This window comes from Pseudorca crassidens, chromosome 5, assembly GCF_039906515.1.
Source record: "Pseudorca crassidens isolate mPseCra1 chromosome 5, mPseCra1.hap1, whole genome shotgun sequence".
NCBI classification, from domain to species: domain Eukaryota; kingdom Metazoa; phylum Chordata; class Mammalia; order Artiodactyla; family Delphinidae; genus Pseudorca; species Pseudorca crassidens.
In genome coordinates this window covers 112,879,924-112,902,753 of record NC_090300.1, presented here as the reverse complement: position 1 = coordinate 112,902,753, position 22,830 = coordinate 112,879,924, and the positions used below count along the sequence as shown (strand labels likewise).

Sequence of the window (22,830 nt, the reverse complement as noted above, 5' to 3'; positions counted from 1 at the left end):
CAGTGAATGAAACTGCATTTGTATTTAATAAATATGAAAACATTTTTAATTGTATTTCACACCAGTTACCTAGTCTCAAGCACAATTTGATAGGGAGATGCATCTCTTTACTATTTAAAGCATAAAAATTATTGGTATTAAAGAATAAAAAATGAATAATTTTTAAAAATTATGTTTCTTAGTACTACTATGGAAATTTAACAGGACTCACAATATAAGACTCAACCAAATATGTTGAAAGAAAAATTTGTTCTATTAGAGGACATTCTTGAAAGAGCCTAATGAGTAAGATAATCAGAAAGTACTTATAAACTAAGAGTGCTATAGCATTCATGGTGATTAACATAATAAAAATCATTTTGCTTTTTAATCAAATATATGCCATTTTGAGATGCAATCCTTTTAAAAGAAGTAGAAAGAAAGAGACTAATGATTCATATAAAGAATTTCCTAATTTCCATGTCATAAATTCCAGGCGCTTTACTAACAATCTCCCCACATGTCATAAATTTTCCCTTTACTTTTGCTCTAAGAGAGTACAAATAAGATATTTCTTCATGTATTAAATCTTAATTTAGAAATCAAAGAAGTAATTGAATATTTTCATAGCTACCTTACCTCACTAATGCGTCTAGCAAAGACTGCTAGGAACATACTTGGTTTACAATAAGGAAAGATGCACACAGCACAGGAGCAACTGTTGGGTACCCCAGAAAGAACGTATTAGAAAGGCCTCATTATAAGTTTTGGACTTGTGTTCTGTGATTTTAGGGACAGTTTATGTGGTGGAGTTTTGCTCTTGGATTGGATTGGTTTTACTGTAAGGAAGTGGAGGTAATTCTGTACCTTCTTATTTAGGAAGGCGGGAAACTAGAGTGAGGGTTAAACCGTAATTGGTAAAGAGGCAGTAGTAATTTATTTTAGTAAGGATAGCGAGATATTTGGTCATTTTTATGCTTTCGATAATGTTCAAAGTCTGTGTTCAGACCTGAGTACAAAGTGGTCTTGTTTTTATTTTGAACAACGTTGGTCAGAATGACTTTACTGATGTTGATATCCTATGAAATTGTTCATGTTCAACAGAAGAACAAGACCTAGCTGTCCTGTCCCAGATGTCAGGGATTCCTTTTATCTTTCTTACTAATGTGCATAAAATTTCTCTCAAACAATTTATATATTCCTCCACATTGTCAGTCTCCTAACTTATTTTCTGCTTTTAATTTTACTCTTTCCTCATCCAGTATTTATATTGATCTTAAAAAAAAACATTGTGAACATTTCTCTGCTCATAACCCATTCAATTACATTTCTCTGCCTTCAGCACGAAGGCCAACCTCCTTAACAAGGATTAGAAGCCTCCTCAGTGCCTTGGCCCAGCCTGTTTATCCGCAGATTTGGAAGAAGGCAAGCTGGAAAGTCTCTACATCATCATTCCAATGGAGCCAACACTCTGATATAGAAAACTGGCATTAACTCATTTTATGAAAAGGGTGAAACGAATGCATTCTCAAGCTTCTCTTTCTGAACAGATTGCTGCTCCTAAACCTGTCCATCCAGTGAGACCTCCAATATAAATGATGGTGCACCTGTGTGTGCATACATGTATGCATACATACACACTACCACCCCACGCTCCAACTATAATTATTTTATTTCTCCTAATGTGACATTCTTTCTTTTGCCTCAGAGAATTAGCTCATGAGTTACACTGTATTAGAATACTTCACTGCTGTTACCCTTGTTTTATTGTTCCACCCCTCCTTCAAACTCTGTGGATATTCTGATTCATCATTCATAACTCAGTTTAGAAGTTACTCCCTTCTATTTGTGGAAGGAAGAATTACTATAACAGGTCTCTCTCCCTAATTAATTTGGAAGCTCATTGAGAGCCCATAACATTTATGCCTTTTCATTTCATATCCAGAACTGAATTTGATCTGTAGTATGTGTAGTTAACTTAATATTAGTAAGAAGTTAGAATATTTTAATGAAATTATTTTCATCTTTTTGCCAACCTATGGTTAACACATTTCATGGAGGGATATACAATAATTACACTTTTAACTTCCTGACTTAACCTATCTATTCAATGTAACATTGAAATAGAGGATAATGTATATGAGTATTGTTCTGCCTTCACACTCATCAATCATCATTAATCTTTTATATTTTCTGAGTTAATGATAATCAGGGATCATGGCTCTTTTATTTTGTTCACAGCATTTTCTTTCTTTTTGAAACATAAATATATAAACCTATATTATAAAAAAGGGAAAATTAGGAGGAAAATCATCAGAGATTTTTCCCTTCAAGAGTGTTGTCTCTAAAGTATAGGAGAGATTTTTTTATGGTCACTGAAAACATTATCCAAAATTTGAAATATAAAAAAAGATGTCTTTGGCACACTTATTTTCTTTCTGGTTTTTATTTTTTGATGAGAATATTATTTTTTCTAACTACATTCAGCACTAGCAATAGTTAATGTAAAATTATCCTGAATTCTACCAAAGAAATCAATTGACACAGAGATTGATCTTCCTAGTAAAAGTAGAGACAAGAGTGAAATATTTTTTTACCCTTTATTTTTCATTCCACAAAAGTTTGTTAAAGTCATAATTATTGGAAGAAGAGTGATAGTGAATTTCAAAAACTACTTAAGCTTTTAGAAAATTATAGGGAATAAAAAGCCAACTTTCTTGCCCTTAGCAATAGCAACATAGTCTTTGCTATTGTCTCTAAACAAACAAATGGACTTAGAAATGAAAGTCATTGGTTGTTGGGAAATTTAACACACGTTATATATGTGGAATAAAGGTCTTCAAGCAAAATCACAGTACATACATACTTCAATATTTTATTTATTTCACTTCATATATATGTTTGGACAGTCTTGTGGGACTGGACCCTAAACACGTGGAATCTGATGCTTACTCTGGGTAGACAGTGTCATAATTGGTTTGAATTCCCAGACACCCTGCTGGTGTCCAATAATTGCTTTTTGGTGTGGGGAGACCCTCCTCCTAACACACACTTTGGAATTGCACCCAGGAACCCAAGATAGTGTTTGAGAACAACATGCTTTTCACCTGATAAGAATAAAAGTACACATGAGAGGAGCTTCCTAATGACAAATATTTATGTTGTCTGAGATATCAGTGTATAATTTACCGTAGGAAAGAAGAACATTAGCTAATCCAGAAAGGTGTTAAGTGGACATTCACTAAGATACTCTCTACTGTTTCAATGCATGTTAAGAAGTAGGAAATTACTTAACTATTCTCAAATCTTTTCAAATATTTTACACATTCTATGCATAAGATGCATTTGAATATACAGATTAATAATTCTTATTAGAGGTTGCTTTAAGCAGACATCTCAAGTATTTCTATATATTCTATGTATATGAAAAATATATAATGCTTTTAAATGTGTGATGAGCTGAATATTTTACAAAATTAATATCAAAACTCCCAGCTTATTAAAATATATAAGGATTTCTTTTGTCTATTTCACAGAAAGTTCTGGTGTCTGCCAAAAGAAAATCTGAAGTTTAAAACATAATGGCAATTAAAATAATGCTTTATTATTAACTTTATCACCAAAGACATTTGCTGACACTAATATTCAAGCAATAGGTCTCTCATTCTTGAATCAATGCATGCACAACTTTGTGTTGTATCCTTTTATATGTACCCCATACTTTTTACTGTAATTCAATAAATGATAGGAGCATGTCTCATTCATAATTGTATACTCGTTGCAAAGATTATAGTCAGATATGTAGTAGGCATTTGATATACATTTGTTGAATGAATTGTAATAGTCAACCATTTAACTTAACGTATATCAAAGACCCTAGATTTACATTTGAAGTCTGAAAGTTTGCAAAAGTTTGAAAAGGAGAGATTGTGATCTATTTCCTTTGACTTTGTTACCATAATTGCCTTCCTATTTCAGATCATATTTAGCACATTGCTTGGCATCGTGAAAATGAAGTGTTGGACTCAGTGATATTTACAAACATTTATGTCTCCAGCATTCTATAGCACAAAATTTGTAAAATGAAGTGTTGGACTCACTGATATTTACAAATACAAACATTTAGGTCTCCAACATTCCATAGCATGAAATTTACAGCACCTTTCTCTCAACATTTCATACTTGGATTTAAATAATTTATTGGGGTTCATTTGTTTATTGATTTTTATTTTAGTTTTGGTTTCATTTTGAGAGTGCCTGAAGACATGGAATCCTCTCTGTTCTACTGGCTTCTCCCAGTCCTAGTGTAGAAAGAACAACTCAGTAAGAACCTTAAAAGCTAAAAGAACTGGATGTGCAATGTGGAATCTCAATATCCTGAGGGAAAAAAGAGAAGTTCTTAGCAGGAGAATCAATAAGGAACGAAAAAGTGTAAAATATTGTGAATACAGTCCCAGGGAGAGGAATCAAAGTGGCTCTCACAAAGACACAGCACTGACCATATTAAACAACTGGAAAAGGTTCAGAGAAAAGACTTCATGATTCGTATAATAAAGGTAGAAGAAGTTCAGAAACAGCTTTAAGAAAATACTCTGAGGTTGGTTGATCTCCCAGAGGGCATAAGACAGCCAAATGTGGAAATGTTCATAAAACAGAGATAAAACAGTCTGAAAGATCTCTCTACTGCACACTGACCCAACTTACCACCTTGGAAGTTTTCTTAGAACACTGATGTTTAAATAGTTAAGTAGAAAGAAAGAGCCACTTTATTAAGTTAAGTCTTCTAGAAAAAAACAAAACTACTGAGGCTGAGGAAGGTTCTTACAGCTATACCAAGATTTATTTCATAATTAGAGCTACATAGTAATACTCTATAGGATTGAAAGGCAAACCACACTCTTGAAATTCTAAAATAGTAAGAAGCTCTTTCTAATTGAAAAATATTATATCTTGCTCCTTTCCCAGGCCTAACAATGCCTTGAAATTCATGGAACCTAAAAAATGGAAAATAAGAACAAAAAGAAAAAAGCAAAGCATGATTTTTGCAACACTAAAGGAACATGATTGAAATATCTAAATTGTATGATCCACTTATTTAAAAAATTCAGACTAAGAACCACTAGGGAATCTATAAAAACAGACCTATTTTAAAGTAGGTAGATAGAGACAGACATGCAGAGATAAGAGAAGATTTAGTAAAACTCTAGGGAATGTTGTCTGTCTCTACTTTAAAAAGTATAAAATAATGCATCCCTTTTTTAAATTTACAGAATTTCCATTGTTTAAAAAGTTGAAGATTTACACTTGGCATTGGAAAAGAATATGTGTGTGTGTGTGTGTGTGTGAGAGAGAGAGAGAGAGAGAGAGAGAGAGAGAGAGAGAGAGAGAAAGAGAGAGAGAGAAAGAGAGGATATCATCAGAGATTGATATGGGTATCCAGTGATGAACAGAAAGTAATATGGCAGATCTCCTACAAATAAAAATCTGTACTTCAGAAAGGATATTAATAATATAAAATTTAAAAAGTATTCTTATATTCTCCCAAACTTATCCTACAGGCATATTTTAATAATTTAAGAGTGGCCAGTTTAAATTTCCAACTTATCCAGTCCATAAGTAGTGTTTTGTCATGAATATTCAACAAAAATTAAGGTACATCTATTTTTAGTTTTTAAGGAACCTCCATACTGTTCTCCATAGTGGCTGTATCAGTTTACATTCCTACCAATAGTGCAGGAGGGCTCCCTTTTCTGCAAACCCTCTCCAGCATTTATTGTTCCTAGATTTTTTGATGAAGGCCATTCTGACCAGTGTGTGTGGTGATCCTCATTGTGGTTTTGATTTGTATTTCTCTAATGATTAGCGATGTTGAGCATCCTTTCATGTGTTTGTTGGAAATCTGTATGTCTTCTTTGGAGAAATGTCTATTTAGGTCTTCTGCCCATTTTTGGATTGGGTTGTTTGTGTTTTTTTTGGATATTGAGCTGCATGAGCTGCTTGTATATTTTGGAGATTAATCCTTTGCCAGTTGCTTCATTTGCAAATATTTTCTCCCATTCTGAGGGTGGTCTTTTCACCTTGTTTATGGTTTCTTTTGCTGTGCAAAAGCTAACCCTAAAAATAGAATTACCATATGACCCAGCAATCCCTCTACTGGGCATATAACCTGAGAAAACATAATTCAAAAAGAGGCATGTACCACAATGTTCATTGCAGAACTATTTACAATAGCCAGGACATAGAAGCAACCTAAGTGTCCATCAACAGATGAATGGATAAAGAAGATGTGGCACATGTATACAATGGACTATTACTCAGCCATAAAAAGGAATGAAACTGAGTTATTTGGAATGAGGTGGATGGACCTAGAGCATTTCATACAGAGTAAAGTAAGTCAGAAAAAGAAAAAACAAATACCATATGCTAACACGTATATATGGAATCTAAGAAAAGCAGTACTAATGAACCTGGTGGCAGGGCAGGAATAAAGCCACAGACACAGAGAACAGACTTGAGGACATGCCCAGAAGGGGAAGGGGAAGCTGAGATGAAGTGAGAGAGTAGCATTGACATGTATACACTGCCAAATGTAAAATGGATGTCTAGCAGAAGCTGCTCCAAAGCACAGGAAGATCAGCTCAATGCTTTGTGATGACCTAGAGGGGTGGGATAGGAAGAGTGGGAGGGAGGCTCAAGAGGGAGGAGATATTGGAATATATGTATACATATAGCTGATTCACTTTGTTGTACAGCAGAAACAACACAACATTGTAAAACAATTTTACTCCAATAAAGATGAAAAAAATTAAGGTACAATGTTTTTTCAGTAAGAGTTACTATTTATTTTGCAGTGGAATCAAGCTTAGAGTGCTAACTTCTATAAACCTTAAAAAATTGCTATTTTCCACAATAAAATAATATAAGGATAAATATTAAATTGCATAGATTCCACATTTCATACTGGAAATGTTATACAAAGTAAAACATAATCTTGATACATGATTCTAATTATAAACAGTTTGAACACCCTTTAGATTTGAAAAAGGGAAAAATTATAGACATTTATTTACATTATATAAGGGATGAATAGCAGAATTAACTCACTGAGGTACAACTAAGTTGTCTTCAGAGAAAACGGCAATAAGAATTATAAATTGGCCTATGGATTTCACTCCACATGAATAGTTAGCTATGAGGTGTCATGAAGATGCCAAAAATTCTCAAAATATAATTCATTTTCATTGAAATAAATAATTCATTATGATGTATTGCTTTAGAAGGAAGCAGGACAGTGTATCTAAACAGAGAAAGGGTATTACAGTGCCGGATATTTAAAAAAATCAACAAATGATATTTAATTGAATTTGCACTTATTGTTTTATTTTGTTAAACAGGATCATAGGAGTCTACAGCTATTATATATACTTGGTGGATACTTTTTTTTTTTAAGTTGAAACACATGCTGAGTAGCTGAAGAGCAAAAATAGGTATAAAGAAAGGGTTTATTCTTGAACCTTGTATATTTTCTTGAACCATATCATCACAATTCTTACAAAGAGTGATTTTTAATACAGCAAAGTAATACACACTCCTTTTGTTGTTGTTCATTAAATAATTTTCAGGTTTCGCTTTTTAAGGACTAATTTATTTTACATAATTCTCTTGCCAATAACTTAATGATAACCAAGGCATAATTTCCTGCCAGATTTAATATTTAGCTGAACAAAATGACCATATAAATTATATGTTGCCTAAATCATTTTACTTAAGGAATTTGTGTGTGTGTGTGTGTGTGGTACGCAGACCTCTCACTGTTGTGGCCTCTCCCGTTGTGGAGCACAGGCTCTGGACGCTCAGGCTCAGCGGCCATGGCTCACGGGCCCAGCCACTCCGCGGCATGTGGGATCTTCCCGGACCGGGGCACGAACCCGTGTTCTCTGCATCGGCAGGCGGACTCTCAACCACTGTGCCACCAGGGAAGCCCCTTAAGGAATTCTTGATTGAATTTTGTTATTCCAAGATAATATAATACATATAATAAACCAAATATAGAAGTGACTAATGATAATTCAGGTACATTTTTACATAGCAATGAAGTTAGGTTACCTCATTTAGTGATTCCAGAGAATCCTCTCAGAGCACACAACAGCTATGTTATTATTAAATTAATTGCCTAGCTCTAACTCGTTTTGAATATATTTTAATAAGTAATATTTTGCCACTATTCCCCATCATTCAATTAACAATATCACATATATATATATATTTTAATTTCTGTGTTAAATAGCTACTCATCTGTGCATTTTTTCAACTTCAATAAAGATCATTCTATTTGCCTATCAAATATATTTACACATAAATACTTGACTATTCATAAAGCAGCTACAATCATTTAACCTAGATAATAATGCAAGAACAATTTTACTAGAGATCTAAGTTTTTGCAGTTTCCCCTTTGGGATTACATTTGTAGAAATACTGGAAAGGAAAAAAGGGGTTGAAGGGAATTAACTCACAGTAAAATAGGAAAATATCTGGTGATGACTAGTAGGTTTATGAGACAGTGTTTGTGCAATTGCATTCAAATAGTGCACATGCTCTTTTCTCTCCTCCCGTCCTTTCCTCTTCCTCCCTCTCCCCTCCTTTTCCCTTCTCTCCTTTCCCCTGCCCTCCTTTCCTCCACCTCATCTGTCACACTCTCTCTCCTTCCAATCCATCCATCCATCTGCATATATATGTATGTGTATATATATATATATATACACATACACACATATGTGTATATATATATATAATCTATCCATCTAATCTATCTATATATATATGGAAATTATTATTTCAGTACAACATAATCAAAAACCTTGGTTAATAAATCAAAACTGATTTCCAGTTTACGTTGGAAATTTGCTTAAATATGGGACTTGACTGGAAGCTGACAAAATTATGCATCAGTGTTTATCATCAGTTACTACTTTATTTCTAAGACAGAAGTTCTTTAATTAAAATATGCACATACCCCAAACCACTGTAACACCTAAAAATTAATAATTCTAATATTAAATAGCCTGTCAGTGTTTGCATTTCCTCAGATTTCTTATGCCTTATAATTGCTTTTACAATTTGTTTCAATCAGGAAGCACAAGAAAGCCAGTAACTTGTCATTTATATTTCTCTTGAAAGTCCCTTAATTTATAATTGTCTCTGCCTCTACATTGATGACTTAACTTTTTTTTTCTTTTTTTAAGAAACGGGGCCGGAACTCTAAAGAAAGACCCCAACGTCCGGCGTCTTGCCTCTCGCCCAACCTGGCGACAAAATACAGAGACCGAGGAAGAGGTGCGGAATGGTTGGCGTTATTGGCTGAAGGAATGGACGACGGGGAGTGTGGTGTGGCAGCGCACGGGAAGGGGGCCACTGAATTTGAAGAAGAACCTGTGGACCGCTCAGGCGTTTAGCGAGGACACCTCATTGGGTCCTTTCTTGCTGCCTTCGTGAGCGGGAGGCTGTCCTTACCGGCTCCGGGCCGAGACGGCCGAGGTTCCGCCTGTTCACCGATACATGATTTTCTGCCGTTTCTTGGCAAAAATGGCAACCAGTGATGCCGTTCTCAAGAGACTGGAACAGAAGGGTGCCGAGGCAGATCAAATTATTGAATATCTTAAGCAGCAAGTTGCTCTTCTTAAGGAGAAAGCAATTTTGCAGGCAACTTTGAGAGAAGAGAAGAAACTTCGAGTTGAAAATGCTAAATTGAAGAAAGAAATTGAAGAATTGAAACAAGAGCTAATTAAGGCAGAAATTCAAAATGGAGTATAACAGATACCATTCCCATCTGGTATTCCACTGCAAGCTGATTCTGCGGTTTCTGAAAATGTGATACAGTCTATACCAATAACAGCCATATCTTCTGGTGCCAAAGAGCAGATAAAAGGAGGAGGAGGAGAAGAAAAAAAGATGAAAGAGAAAATTGAAAAGAAAGGAGAGAAAAAGGAGAAAAAACAACAACCAGCAGGAGGAAGTGCTGACTCTAAGCCTATTGATGTATCCCGTCTGGATCTTCGAATTGGTTGTATCATCACTGCCAGAAAACACCCTGATGCAGATTCTTTGTATGTAGAAGAGGTAGATGTTGGAGAAACAGCCTTAAGAACAGTTGTCAGTGGCCTGGTGAATCATGTTCCTCTTGAACAGATGCAAAATCGGATGGTGATTTTACTTTGTAACCTGAAACCTGCAAAGATGAGGGGAGTAGTATCTCAGGCAATGGTGATGTGTGCTAGTTCACCAGACAAAGTTGAAATCTTGGCACCTCCTAATGGGTCTGTTCCTGGAGACAGAATTACCTTTGATGCTTTCCCTGGAGAGCCTGACAAGGAGCTGAATCCTAAGAAGAAGATTTGGGAGCAGATCCAGCCTGATCTTTACACTAATGATGAGTGTGTGGCTACATACAAAGGAGCTCGCTTTGAGGTGAAAGGGAAGGGAGTCTGTAGGGCTCAAACTATGGCCAACAGTGGAATAAAATAAAATAAAACACTTCAGTTACTGAAATACATTAGAGAAAACTTAACAATAAAAAGAAATATATTTGTCACTTGTACCTAAAATAAAAAGAAAAGAAAAAAAAAAAAAAGAAACGCCATTCATCTTGTTTTATGATTTTGCTGAATATCTCCATGCAGTGTCTTTGAACGTATTGCTGTGTCACCTGTATTTTCCTTCAACTGAATGTTAATTCTAGAATCGTGGTCTGATTCTGTTTTGTTTGCTTGTTTACTTTGCTTTTTCCAAGAATACTTCATAGATGGTATACTCTTCCAGCAGGAAACATATAAATGATAATCACTATTTTTCCTATTCCATAATGAACGATAAATCTATCTACCCAGTTCCATTTTTTTTTTTTTTTTTTTGCGATACGTGGGCCTCTCACTGTTGCGGCCTCTCCCGTTGCGGAGCACAGGCTCTGGACACGCAGGCTCAGTGGCCATGGCTCACGGGCCCAGCCGCTCCGCGGCATGTGGGATCTTCCCGGACCGGGGCACGAATCCATGTCCCCTGCATCGGCAGGCGGACTCTCAACCACTGCACCACCAGGGAAGCCCCCAGTTGCATTTTTGACATGGATTGCTAAATGTTCAGATTCTATCAGCCCTTCTTCTTGTTTAGCTGTAATACTACACAAAACAACTTTCCCTTAAAGTTTGTTTGCTACTCTGAGGCAGAGCTTGTCCCTGGTAGAGAGATTAAAAATTTATTTCTCTTCATTTGCCAATATTCAGAATATGGAGTTGCTTTCCAGAATTTTTCAAAGGTGACCTATGTGTTATTAATATACATTTCTGAGTAACATAATATTCTGGACTCAAATTATTGGATATGATTCAATATTTCACAATTATCATGCTTATTGATGCTCAAAATTGTCATATCTTTGGCCAGTAGGAGCAAATTCAGGACAACTTCTACACCTTCTTGACATGACCTCTATCTTTATCAGTTTCCTTCTTTCCTGACAAAGTATTTGCATATTTCTTGTCATAGAACTGGAATCAGTTATTTCTCCTCATTCATATTAGTGAGAATGATATTGAGACAATAATCTGTCAATAGTGATATTCATTGGTCTTATCTTTTCCTTTTCAAGGGATAAAGCCAGAAAGTACATATATATATATATAAAGAAAATAAATCATAAGTTCATTCTGATATTTCCAGATCATATGTAGGATTCTGGATATTTACTTCTTTGATTTTATACTGATGTGTTTATCTGAAAAACTTGATTCATAATTATATTGTCATAATTAATAATTTTCTTTATCCTGTAGGCCATTTTCTGAATAAAAATACCAATATTACTATCAACAATTGAATAGTGAAAAGTTCATTTTTTTTCTTTGCAGTTTTTTCTCTTTAAGACATATCCCATCAGTCATATTACTACATTTTAAAATCAATGAAGATATTTCCTCTATATGAGCTATGCAAACAGCTTAATATAATTATATTCGTTTGTTTTATCTTACTTTCATTTTTTCGGATTTGCTCCTGTAATATAACTTTGTTTTATAATTACAAAAAAATACATCCAAAGCTAATTGTACAAAACAGAGAACTGTGACTTTTCTTCATGTGCTCTACTCACAGTATCATCCAACCTATTTTTTACTTAAGAATATATCCAAGAAAGCTATTAATATCAGTGTATATAGCATGTCTTCATTACTAATCCCTTGATTAATTGAAGGATAACTGGATTAAAAACAGTCTTTGACTATTGGTTTAAATTGTTGCTTTTTCTAGGATTATTCATTATGTATTTAATTTCTTTTCATTTTTTGTTATTTATATATTTAATATGACTAAAACATGAAAGATAAAAATGTATAAATAATATTTTGTGTTTTTGTTGATCTCTTTAATATAAATTTATTTACTATAAATCTTTCTCATAACTGCTATTCCATAATTCCAGTTGCTTTGTTTTCATTATCATTTCCAAGATGTTCTGAAATTTCAGACTGTAATTTCCCTTAGATCCAATAGTTGATTAATAAAATTTTGAAATTTCCAAGAAGAATGTGTTTTTAATTATTGATTTTGTCATGGAGTTCTAATTTTATTGTACTTTGGTCAGAGAATACTCTTTCTAATATATATATATATATATATATATATATATATATATATTTTTTTTTTTTTTTTTTTTTTTCTTCTGCAGTGTGTGGGCCTCTCACTGTTGTGGCCTCTCCCGTTGAGGAGCACAGGCTCCGGACATGCAGGCTCAGCGGCCATGGCTCACGGGCCCAGCAGCTCCATGGCATGTGGGATCTTCCCGGACCGGGGCATGAACCCATGTCCCCTGCATCGGCAGGCAGACTCTCAACCACTGCGCCACCAGGGAAGTCCTCTAATATTTTTAACTTATTACTGTGAATCATTTTTGGTTACCCTAGTGGTAGTCAAGCTTCATGCATATGCCATTTGTAATCAAATTCCCAAACAAGAGAGAACATCATCCTTACAGAAATTTCCTTCATGGCTTCTTTCTCTTTCAATTATTTTACTCATTTACCTATAGAAAACAATAATTCTGATTATTTTCTAGCACATGTTAATCAGGCTTCTTCTAGAAATTCACCTAAATGAATCGGACAGGAAGAGTCTTTTGTGTAAGGATACAATTACCTTCAATTTTTTTCTAATATAAAATTTAAGACTAAATTTATCCCCCAGCTATTTTTATAGCTGTATCATTGTTTGATATGTTATTCTCTCTAGTTCAAAATATTTTCATGTTGTACATGTGTGTGCCTATGGTGTGTATGTATGTGTATGAGAAAGAGATTCTTCCTTGATCTCTGAATTATTTATGTGTATTGTTAATCTTCATAGAATTTATGGTTCCAGAGATATATAATTTATTACCATAATTGTATTTTATTGAGTCTTTTAATTATGCATTTATGTATCTATTTATGTATAGTTTATTTACAATATTATATCAGTTTCAGGTGTACAGCATGGTGATTCAGTAATTTTACAGACTACATTCCAAGTTATAGTAAAATAACCACCATAATTCCCTGTGCTGTGCAACATATTTTTTTGCTTATCTATTTTATACATAGTAGTTTATATCTCTTAATCCCATGTACCTATCTTTCCCATCCTCCCTTCCCTCTCCCTACTGGTAATCAATAGTATGTTTTCTGCATCCCTGAGTCTGTTTCTGTTTTGCTATATACATTAATTTGTTTTAGTTTTTAAATTCCACATGTAAATGAAATCATGCAGTATTTGTCTTTCTCTGTCTGACTTATTTCACTAAGCCTAATATTCTCTAGGTCAATCCACTTCATTGCAAATAGCAAAATTTCATTATTTTTATGGCTGAGTAATATTCCAGTGTGTGTGTGTGTGTGTATATATATATAAAATATCACACCTTCTTTATCCATTCATCTGTTGATGGACACTTGGGTTGCTTCTGTATCTTGGATATTGTAAATCATGTTACTATGAACATTGTGATGCATGTTACCTTTTCAAATTATTGTTTCTGCTTTTTCTGGATATATACCCAGGAGTGGAATTGCTAGATCATATGGTAGTTTTATTTTCAGTTTTTTGAGGAAACTCCATACTGTTTTCCACAGTGGCTGCAACAATTTACCTTCCCACCGACAATGTACAAGTGTCCCCTTTTCTCCACATCCTCGTCAATATTTATATGTAGACTTTTTGATGAAAGCCGTTTTGACAGTTGTGAGATATCTCTTGCTTTGATTTGCATTTCTCTAATATTTAGTGATGTTGAGCATCTTTTCATGTGCCTGTTAGCCATCAGTATGTCTTCTTTGCCAAAATGTCTATTCAGGTTTTCTGCCCATGTTTTGATCTGGTTGTTTGCTTTTTTTGATATTGAGTTGTATTAGCTGTTTATATTTTTTTGGATATTAACCCCTTGTTGGTCATATCTTTTGCAGATATTTTCTCCCACTCAGTAGGTTGTCTTTTCATTTTGTCAATGGTTTCCTTTGCTATGCAAAAGTTTTTTTTAAGTTTAATTAGGTCCCATTTGTTTATTTTTTATTTATTTATTTTGCCTTAGGAGACAGATCCAAAAAAAAAAATACTGCTGCAATTTATGTGAAAGAGTGTTCTGCCTATGTTCTTTTCTAGGGGTTTTATGGTTTCAGGTCTTACATTTAGGTCTTTAATCCATTTTGAGTTTATTTTTTGTATATGGTGTGAGGAAATGTTCTAATCTCATTCTTTAACATGTAGCTGTCCAGTTTTCTCAGCACCACTTATTGAAGAAACTGTCTTTTCTCCATTCTTTCCTCCTTTGTCATAGATTAATTGACCATAGTTGTGTGGGGTTTTTTTTCTCTATTCTGTTCCATTGATCTGTGTCTGTTTTTGTGCCAGTACCATGATGTTTTGATTACTTTAGCTTTGTAGCATAGTTTGAAATTTGGGAAGGTGACACCTCCAGCTTTGTTGATTTCTCTCAAGATTGTTTTGGAAATTAGGGGCTTTTGTGGTTCCATATAAATTTTAGAATTATTTGTTCTAGTTCTGTGAAAAATGTCATGGGTATTTTGATAGAGATTGCCTTAAATCTGTAGATTGTTTTGGATATTATGGCCATTTAACAATATTAATTCTTCCAACCCAATAGCATGAGATATCTTTCATTTCTTTGTATCATCTTAAATTTTCTTCATCGGTGTTTTATATCTTTCAGAATATAGGTATTTCACCTCCTTGGTTATGGTTTTTCCTAGGTATTTCACTATTTTTGATATGACCTTAAACATGTTTTTAACTTTCTTTTTCTGATAGTTTATTATTAGTGTATAGAAAAGCAACAAATTTCTATATATTAATCTACTATCCTGCAATTTTACTGAATTCACTTATTAGTTCGAATAGTTTTTTAGTGGAGACTTCAATGCTTTCTACATAAAGTTTTATGTCATCTGCAAATAGTGGCAGTTTTACTTCTTCCTTCAAATTTGGATTCTTTTTATTCCCTTTCCTTGTCTGATTGTTGTGACTAGGACTTCCAATACTATGTTAAATAGAAGTGGTGAGAATGGGTATCCTTGTCTTCTTCTTGAATTTAGAATTCCTGAGTATGATGCTAGCTGTGGGTTTGTTTGAGCCTTTTAAATTATTTGACATTTGTTTAAATTTCATCAAATGCTGTATCTTGCTGAATGTCCCATGTACAATTGAAAAGAATGCATATTGTGAAGGTTTTAGGTTCAGTGTTCTATACATCACAACCAATTCCAGGTGATTGAGAGTGTTTTTTAAAACATCTATATCTTTATTAACATTTTTCCTAGTTGTTGTTATAAATTTCTGAAAGACAAGTTTAATGTTACACATTCAGCTTATCATGTAGTCTATTTCTTTATGTCTATCAATTCTTGTTTCATAAATTTAGAAGCTGTTATTTGATCATATATAAATTTTACATATGTTTTTAATATATGTCCAAAAGTGAACATATATTTTTTAACATATATATTTTTGATTGTTTGATTTTTCTGAATAATTCATCTTTCATAATTATGAAATACTACCCTTCATCTCTTGCATTTATATTTGTCTTAAATTTTACTTTTTTCCCATATAAATTTAGCACACACAGTCCACTTATTCTTCTTATGCTTTGAGTTGGTATTTTTCTGTTCAATTACTTTCAACATAACACTTTATATAAAAATATCATTTTTAGAATTAGTTTTCTCCATTCTGTCAATATCTTTCATTTAATTGGCATATTTAGTGCAATAATTAACATCTAGTGCAATTATTTTTAAAATTGAATTCTAGAATTTTATTTTAATTTATTGTTTATCTTCCTCTTTTTTATTTCTGTCTCTCTTTTCTTTTTTTTTTTTTTTTTGCAGTACGCAGACCTCTCACTGTTGTGGCCTCTCCCATTGCAGAACACAGGCTCTGGATGCACAGGCTCAGCGGCCATGGCTCACAGGACCAGTTCCTCCACAACATGTGGGATCTTCCCAGATCAGGGCACGAGCCCGTATGCCCTGCATCAGCAGGCGCACTCTCAACCACTGCACCACCAGGGAAGCCCTGTCTCTCTTTTCTTGTTTCTTTTGGATTACTGGAATATTTCTAGACTTTTAGTTTATTTAATGACATTTTCAATAAGACTATTTGCACACATTCTCATTGCTTGCTCTAGCGATTAAAATACACCTCCATAAGTTTTCATAGTCTTCTAAAAATAATATATTTACACCTGACATAAAACATAGAAAACTTGTGACTGCATATAAAAATTTGTTCACTGCAAGTCCTTCATACTGTAGTTGTCATAGATACTACATTATGACTACATATGTTTTAAAACCCCAAAGACAATGATATATTATAATTTTCTTTTAAAATACTTATACATTGTTAAGAATATTAAAAAGGAAAATATCCTTTGATTCATCATTTTTTTCTTTTCTTTGATTCCTCTTCCAGATTTAATATCTTCTAATACCATTTCATAACATTATCCTTCATTTCAAAGAAATTCTTTCCACATTTCTTGAAGTTCAGGTTTTCTGTTCTGGCAAAAGATTCTCTTTGTTTCTTTTTTCTGAAAACATCTTTATATAAATTTCATTTTTAAAATATATTCTTAGTGGATGTAGAAATTAATTTTGGTGACACTTTAAAAATACTGTGTTCCATTGTCTTCAGACCTCCATTGTTTCTGAAAAGAAGTCCATGATCATTTAAATCATTATTCCTCTGTGCTTAGCATGCTTCTTTCTCCTGGTGGTTCTTATAAGATTAATGTAGATTTTCTCTTTATTTTTTGTTCTCAGTGGCTTGATGAGAAGTCTTGGTAATTTTCTTTGTTCTTATCCTATGTGGGTTTTGCTGGGCTTCTTGAATCTGTAAATTTGTATCTACCACTATGTTTGCAAAAATTTCAGCCATTATTTCTTTAAATAATGTGTCTCTTTTTAAGACTCCAATTGCAAATATCTTAGAGTTTTTGATATTTTTCCACATGACCCTAAAGGTCTGTTCCTTTATTTTTCAATCTTTTATCTATTCTTGAATTTCCCCAGAAAAATACTCTATTAGTCTAGGTTTATGTAAGTAAATATTAAAGAATCAAATGTCATTTTTGATAGGATAGTATTATGTTTTAAACATTAAGATTTAGCAATAAAAATGGTGAAGTTTATTATAGTGTGTTAGTATATTCAGATAGCTTCATCCTGTCTACTGATTTATCTATTTACATGTCAATAATCTACAACAGAGGTTGATAAACTGTGGCCCATGCTCTGGCCGTCTGTTTTTCTAAATAAATGTTTACTGGCTTACAGATACTTCCTTTTCTTTACATATTTTCTAAGACTTCTTTTGTACTACAATGCCAGAATTAAGTAATTGCAACAGAGATCATAAGAACCAGATGTCTAAAATATTACTATCTTGACTTTTAAAGAATAAGTTTGAGAACTCCTGATATTGAATATAGATAATTTAAAAATACAGCAAAATATCTCTATATTAATGAGTTTAAGAGATTAGGTGTTATAATTAGCAGCAAGTTATAAACCATTTTTGTGAGAATAATTTGTGTATAATTCATTAATAACATATCTAATGAATACATATGTCCCCACTGAGAAGCAAAGAATGATTTATTCATTATCTGGTTTTGAATACAAAACATATTAGCAACAGTTTTTTCATATATGAAAAGAAAATCATCACTGATACTAATGACATAGTAATTAATTGAAAATCAATCTAGTGAAATCTGTATGTTCTAATTGTTGCTTAGAGAAGAAAAAATATATTTTATAATAACTTGACAAGAAATCAGGTAATATACTAATACTTGTCACTAGTCTATTATCTGGACTAGTGCACAATAAAAGTTAAATTTTGGTTATATAGTAAATATATATAAAAGATTTATAAAAATACTTCTCCTAAATCAAAAGCTAATGGACATTAATGATCCTATCACTAAAAAAATTATACAAGGAATTGTTTCAAAATAAATCAAAGTGAAAATACATAAGGTATTCTTATAAATAAGAATTCAGGATGCATCACTAGATTTCTAGGTACTGAATTTAATCATCACATAAAGATTATCAAGTATTTTAAAGGTATTAAGAGAGAGAGCCCAAGGCACATGTTATGTGCAAATCAATTACAAATTAAATCAATGTATCATTTTATATTGAGCAAAGGATAAAAAGTTCCTGAGACTGTCCTAAACTAGGACAGAAATGGACTTCCCTGGTGGCGCAGTGGTTGAGAGTCCGCCTGCCGGTGCAGGGGACACGGGTTCGTGCCCCGGTCCGGGAAGATCCCACATGCCGCGGAGCGGCTGGGCCCATGAGCCATGGCCGCTGAGCCTATGCGTCAGGAGCCTGTGCTCCACAATGGGAGAGGCCACAGCAGTGAGAGGCCCGCGTACTGCAAAAAAAAAAAAAAAAAAAAAAAAAAAAAAAAGTAGGACAGAAATAACTATTGACGAAACAAATGTTTGGCTAATTATCTTAGGAAAAGATCTGGGAAAATAGATGAATTCAGATCTGTGCCTGACAGGTACAAGGACAGAAACTTTATCACATCAACAGGAAGGGAAATCCTAAAACAAAGAATCCTGGACTGAAAACTCAGTCCCTTCGTTAAGAGAGTGAATGAAAACTGGTGAATGGAAACTATGGAAATTGGCCACAAGTCAACCAAAAATCACTTAAGATCATAGCAATGACTGACTGTACATACATTTATTTAACTAGTACTTGCTATATTAAAGTCATTCTTAAAGGATCTTACCTGTATATCAAATAAAGAAGACAATAAGAACTAATGTTTATGTAGTGCTCAATCTGCTTCAGGCACTATTTTAAGTGCTTTAAAACATTAATTTATGTACTCCTCAAAAGGCAGTTTCTCTATATCCACAGACTCACGTTAACTGTCCTAGAAACCTGTTCTTAACTCCTGTTCTACCACAAAACCAAATTTTAAAGAGAAAATATTGAGTTCTGCAAAGTTTGGAGGTCCCTAAGACCATTCCCACTTCTCACACAAACTACAAGTCCAGGGGTCCCTAGGACCACCTTTCAGTTCAATAATTCACTCAAGACTCACAGAACTCATTGAAAGCTGTAATATCACAGTCACTATTTAATAGAGTAAAAAGATACAGATTAAAATCATCCACAGGAACAGAGGCATGGGATAGAGTCTAGAAGACTTCCAAATTTGAAGATTCCAGTGGAACTGTGAACAATACTGATAGTTCTCAGCAATAATGTATAGCAATATACATAGAGTATGGGTAACCAGGGAAGTCACCAAAGACCTGGTATCCAGAATTTTAGTGGGGTTTGGTCATGTGGATATGGCTGACTGCCCATGTGGCTGACCTCAGCCTCTAGCCTATGCAGAGATCTAGCTGATACTTTCTGGTTCAAAGCTCCCATGATAAAGTATTGTCAGTATAGACTATCAGGCATGTCCCAAGGCCCCCTGGAAAACAAAGTCATTTTTTCAGGTAGGATATTCCAAGGGATTAGAGATTAGCTCCCAGAAAATGAGGGCAAAGACCAGAACTCTTTTTGAGTAAGGTTAATTCTTTAAGTACACTAGTCTGTAGCTGTACTTTACCTTGATTGAGCTCTTTATGTTCATATAAATATGGAAGGTACAGAGAAAATACCTTTTTCAGATATTTATTAAAGGAAATTGTACTGTAACTAAGTGATAAACACAAAAATATATCTAGTTGTACAGTCCATCTTATCCAAATATGCTACTTCTCTAAATGGCACACTAAAATCCCTTTCAAATTATTGTTATATGGCCTCAAAAGTATCCTGCATATTTTCCTTCACCTGACAAATGGAAAATGTCCTTGGTAAGGAAATACATACTGAAAATGATTATTATAATTTGTTCCCCTCTTGTCATGGATGCAAGAAATTTCTAAGAGAGATATAACCTAAAATACCGTAACAACTAAGTATGCTGCAATTTCCTGTCTTGGGAAATTATCCTTTTCCCTAATTATGAATCAAACTCTCATTACCAAGACATTCAGAAAAGTTGTAAAGGACAAGTATAAACCCTTACTTTGTAGTCAACACAAGGTACAAGAATGACAAAGTAGGGAACTTACAGTGCGGTGTAGCTAAACTGTTTGGCACAATTTGAAATACTTTACATAAATATTTGTTCCCTGGCTTTATAAGTTGAAATTAAAAAGTAAATATACCTTTAAATAAGCTTACTACACTGAACTAAACATGGTAAACTCCATGTATCAGTAAAGAAATATGCCTATTTGTGTTATAGTATGAACATGCGTAAATCAGATACTTTGTTTTGAACACTATTCAGAATGTGGTAATGTGGAATTACCTTTCAAAATTTTCAGTACAGCTATTAGAATATAGTAGCTGCTGGCATTCTGACTTCTAGCTATAATGACTACTTGCACTGAAAATAAAATGCATCATTTTTGGACATTCATTTTCAATTTCATCTTCCAAGTAGAATGTTATCATGTACAAGATCAATAGAGTGATCTGACCAAACACACAAATCAGATTACACTCTCCCTCTTCCACCATTAAAATTTAAACCTATAAGAGAACATAATACATCATTCAAAGGTTTCCAAATTTTTGCAACATTTTCTATAGCACACAAGAGAATTTCTTTTGGCAAGCTAATGAAATCCAACTAATTGGATATTTTATTTAATACAAGTTTCATTGAGGTCATGTTTATAATGTCATTAATCAACTTTCCCTTTTTTTATTAACTGATTCATGGCAAATAATGCACACTTTATATTTTCTATTTTGCACATTGAACATCCATTTAAAATACATTTATTTTTCAGAGGTGTCTCATAACATGTCTCCCAGCAGCGAATATTACCCAGAGGTCATTGTGTACCCAAATTCTTTGGCTAAACTCATAAACTATAATTTCTGTAAATTGTAATTTACAGAATTTATAATTTATTTTTTATAAATCATAATTTATATAATTTTATAAATTATATAATTTATAATTTCATAAAGTATAATTTATTAAGCCAAAATCTATTTTTAAAAGAGTATTGTGTCGAAGATTTATCTCGAAGGGAGGGAAACACTCTTTTTCAAGGATATTTTTAGCTCCTGATGAAAACTGGTCATAAAAAAGGTGTTGAATAAAATTAATTTAGATATATGTTACAGGACTTCACTAAAGAGATATCTATGAGCTGCCTCAGGCTACTGGAAAGTGTTAAACATTTCTCATAACTAATCTAATAACCACCCAATAATAGAATGAAATATTTCATCATAACCTATTAGTTCCCCTTCCTTTACCACAATTCATTCTACTCACAGTTATCAAGGGACAACTATCAGATATGTGTAAGTCTCAATCCTTTCTTAAGCTAACAGTAAATACAAAATACAGGCCAAAGTAAAATGCAGACCACAGTTGATATTTCTACATGTGTTGCATGCATATCAGAAAAGTACATAATTTTAAAACTATGAGAAGAAATTTGATTTAAGTAGCAATAGGATAATCGTCATCTCAGAGATTTTTACTCTTATTTTTTAAGGGGGAAAGGGCACAGATGTATTTGTTTGTATAATCTGTACAGGCACAATCAGGCTGATTCAATAGCAGGGAAAATTCTTATTAGCAGCAAGTAATCAGTGAATAACGCAGCAGGAGAAAATGCTTTATTTTCTAATTTCTAACTCTAATCTCTATTTTCTAATATATTAATTTATTTGCATGACTGTTTTCCGCAAATATGACTGCTTAATACAGTTAAATAGGTGGAGGTATTTTTGTTTTTAAAAATGCCATACACTACACATTCATTTTTAAAAATATTTAAAAATAGACTTATCTTTGAACTTCATAACCAATAAACCATCATTTTGTTATTTAAATCATGTGAGATTTCATAAAATTACATATACCTATAATACTTTGATCTAAATTCAGGGTTTTTTTAAATTCCGATTTAATTAAATAATGAATTATAGTATAGTATTCATAGTGAAACCCAACTGATCTCCATGCTTTCACATATGCAAAATCCCCTACATTATAGATCAAAACAGTGTGCCTTTATCTGAAGTCAACCCAAAATTGCTAGTGCTCATGTTTTTCCCATCAGTTTATCTAAATGAGTGATTACAAACAGCAACTAGCCTACTGCCCACTCCAGATTCTGTGTCATTATTCACTGGCCCATTCCTTCCCTCACTCCCAGAAACCACATATGGATTCTATTTTCTAAATG

General features: G+C 33.3%; 1 pseudogene; it reads left to right on the top strand.

Moving 5' to 3' along the window:
• Nucleotides 1-9,332: 9,332 nt before the first annotated feature.
• LOC137225317 (aminoacyl tRNA synthase complex-interacting multifunctional protein 1 pseudogene) lies at nucleotides 9,333-10,569 on the top strand (annotated as a pseudogene).
• The last annotated feature ends 12,261 nt before the right edge of the window (nucleotides 10,570-22,830 follow it).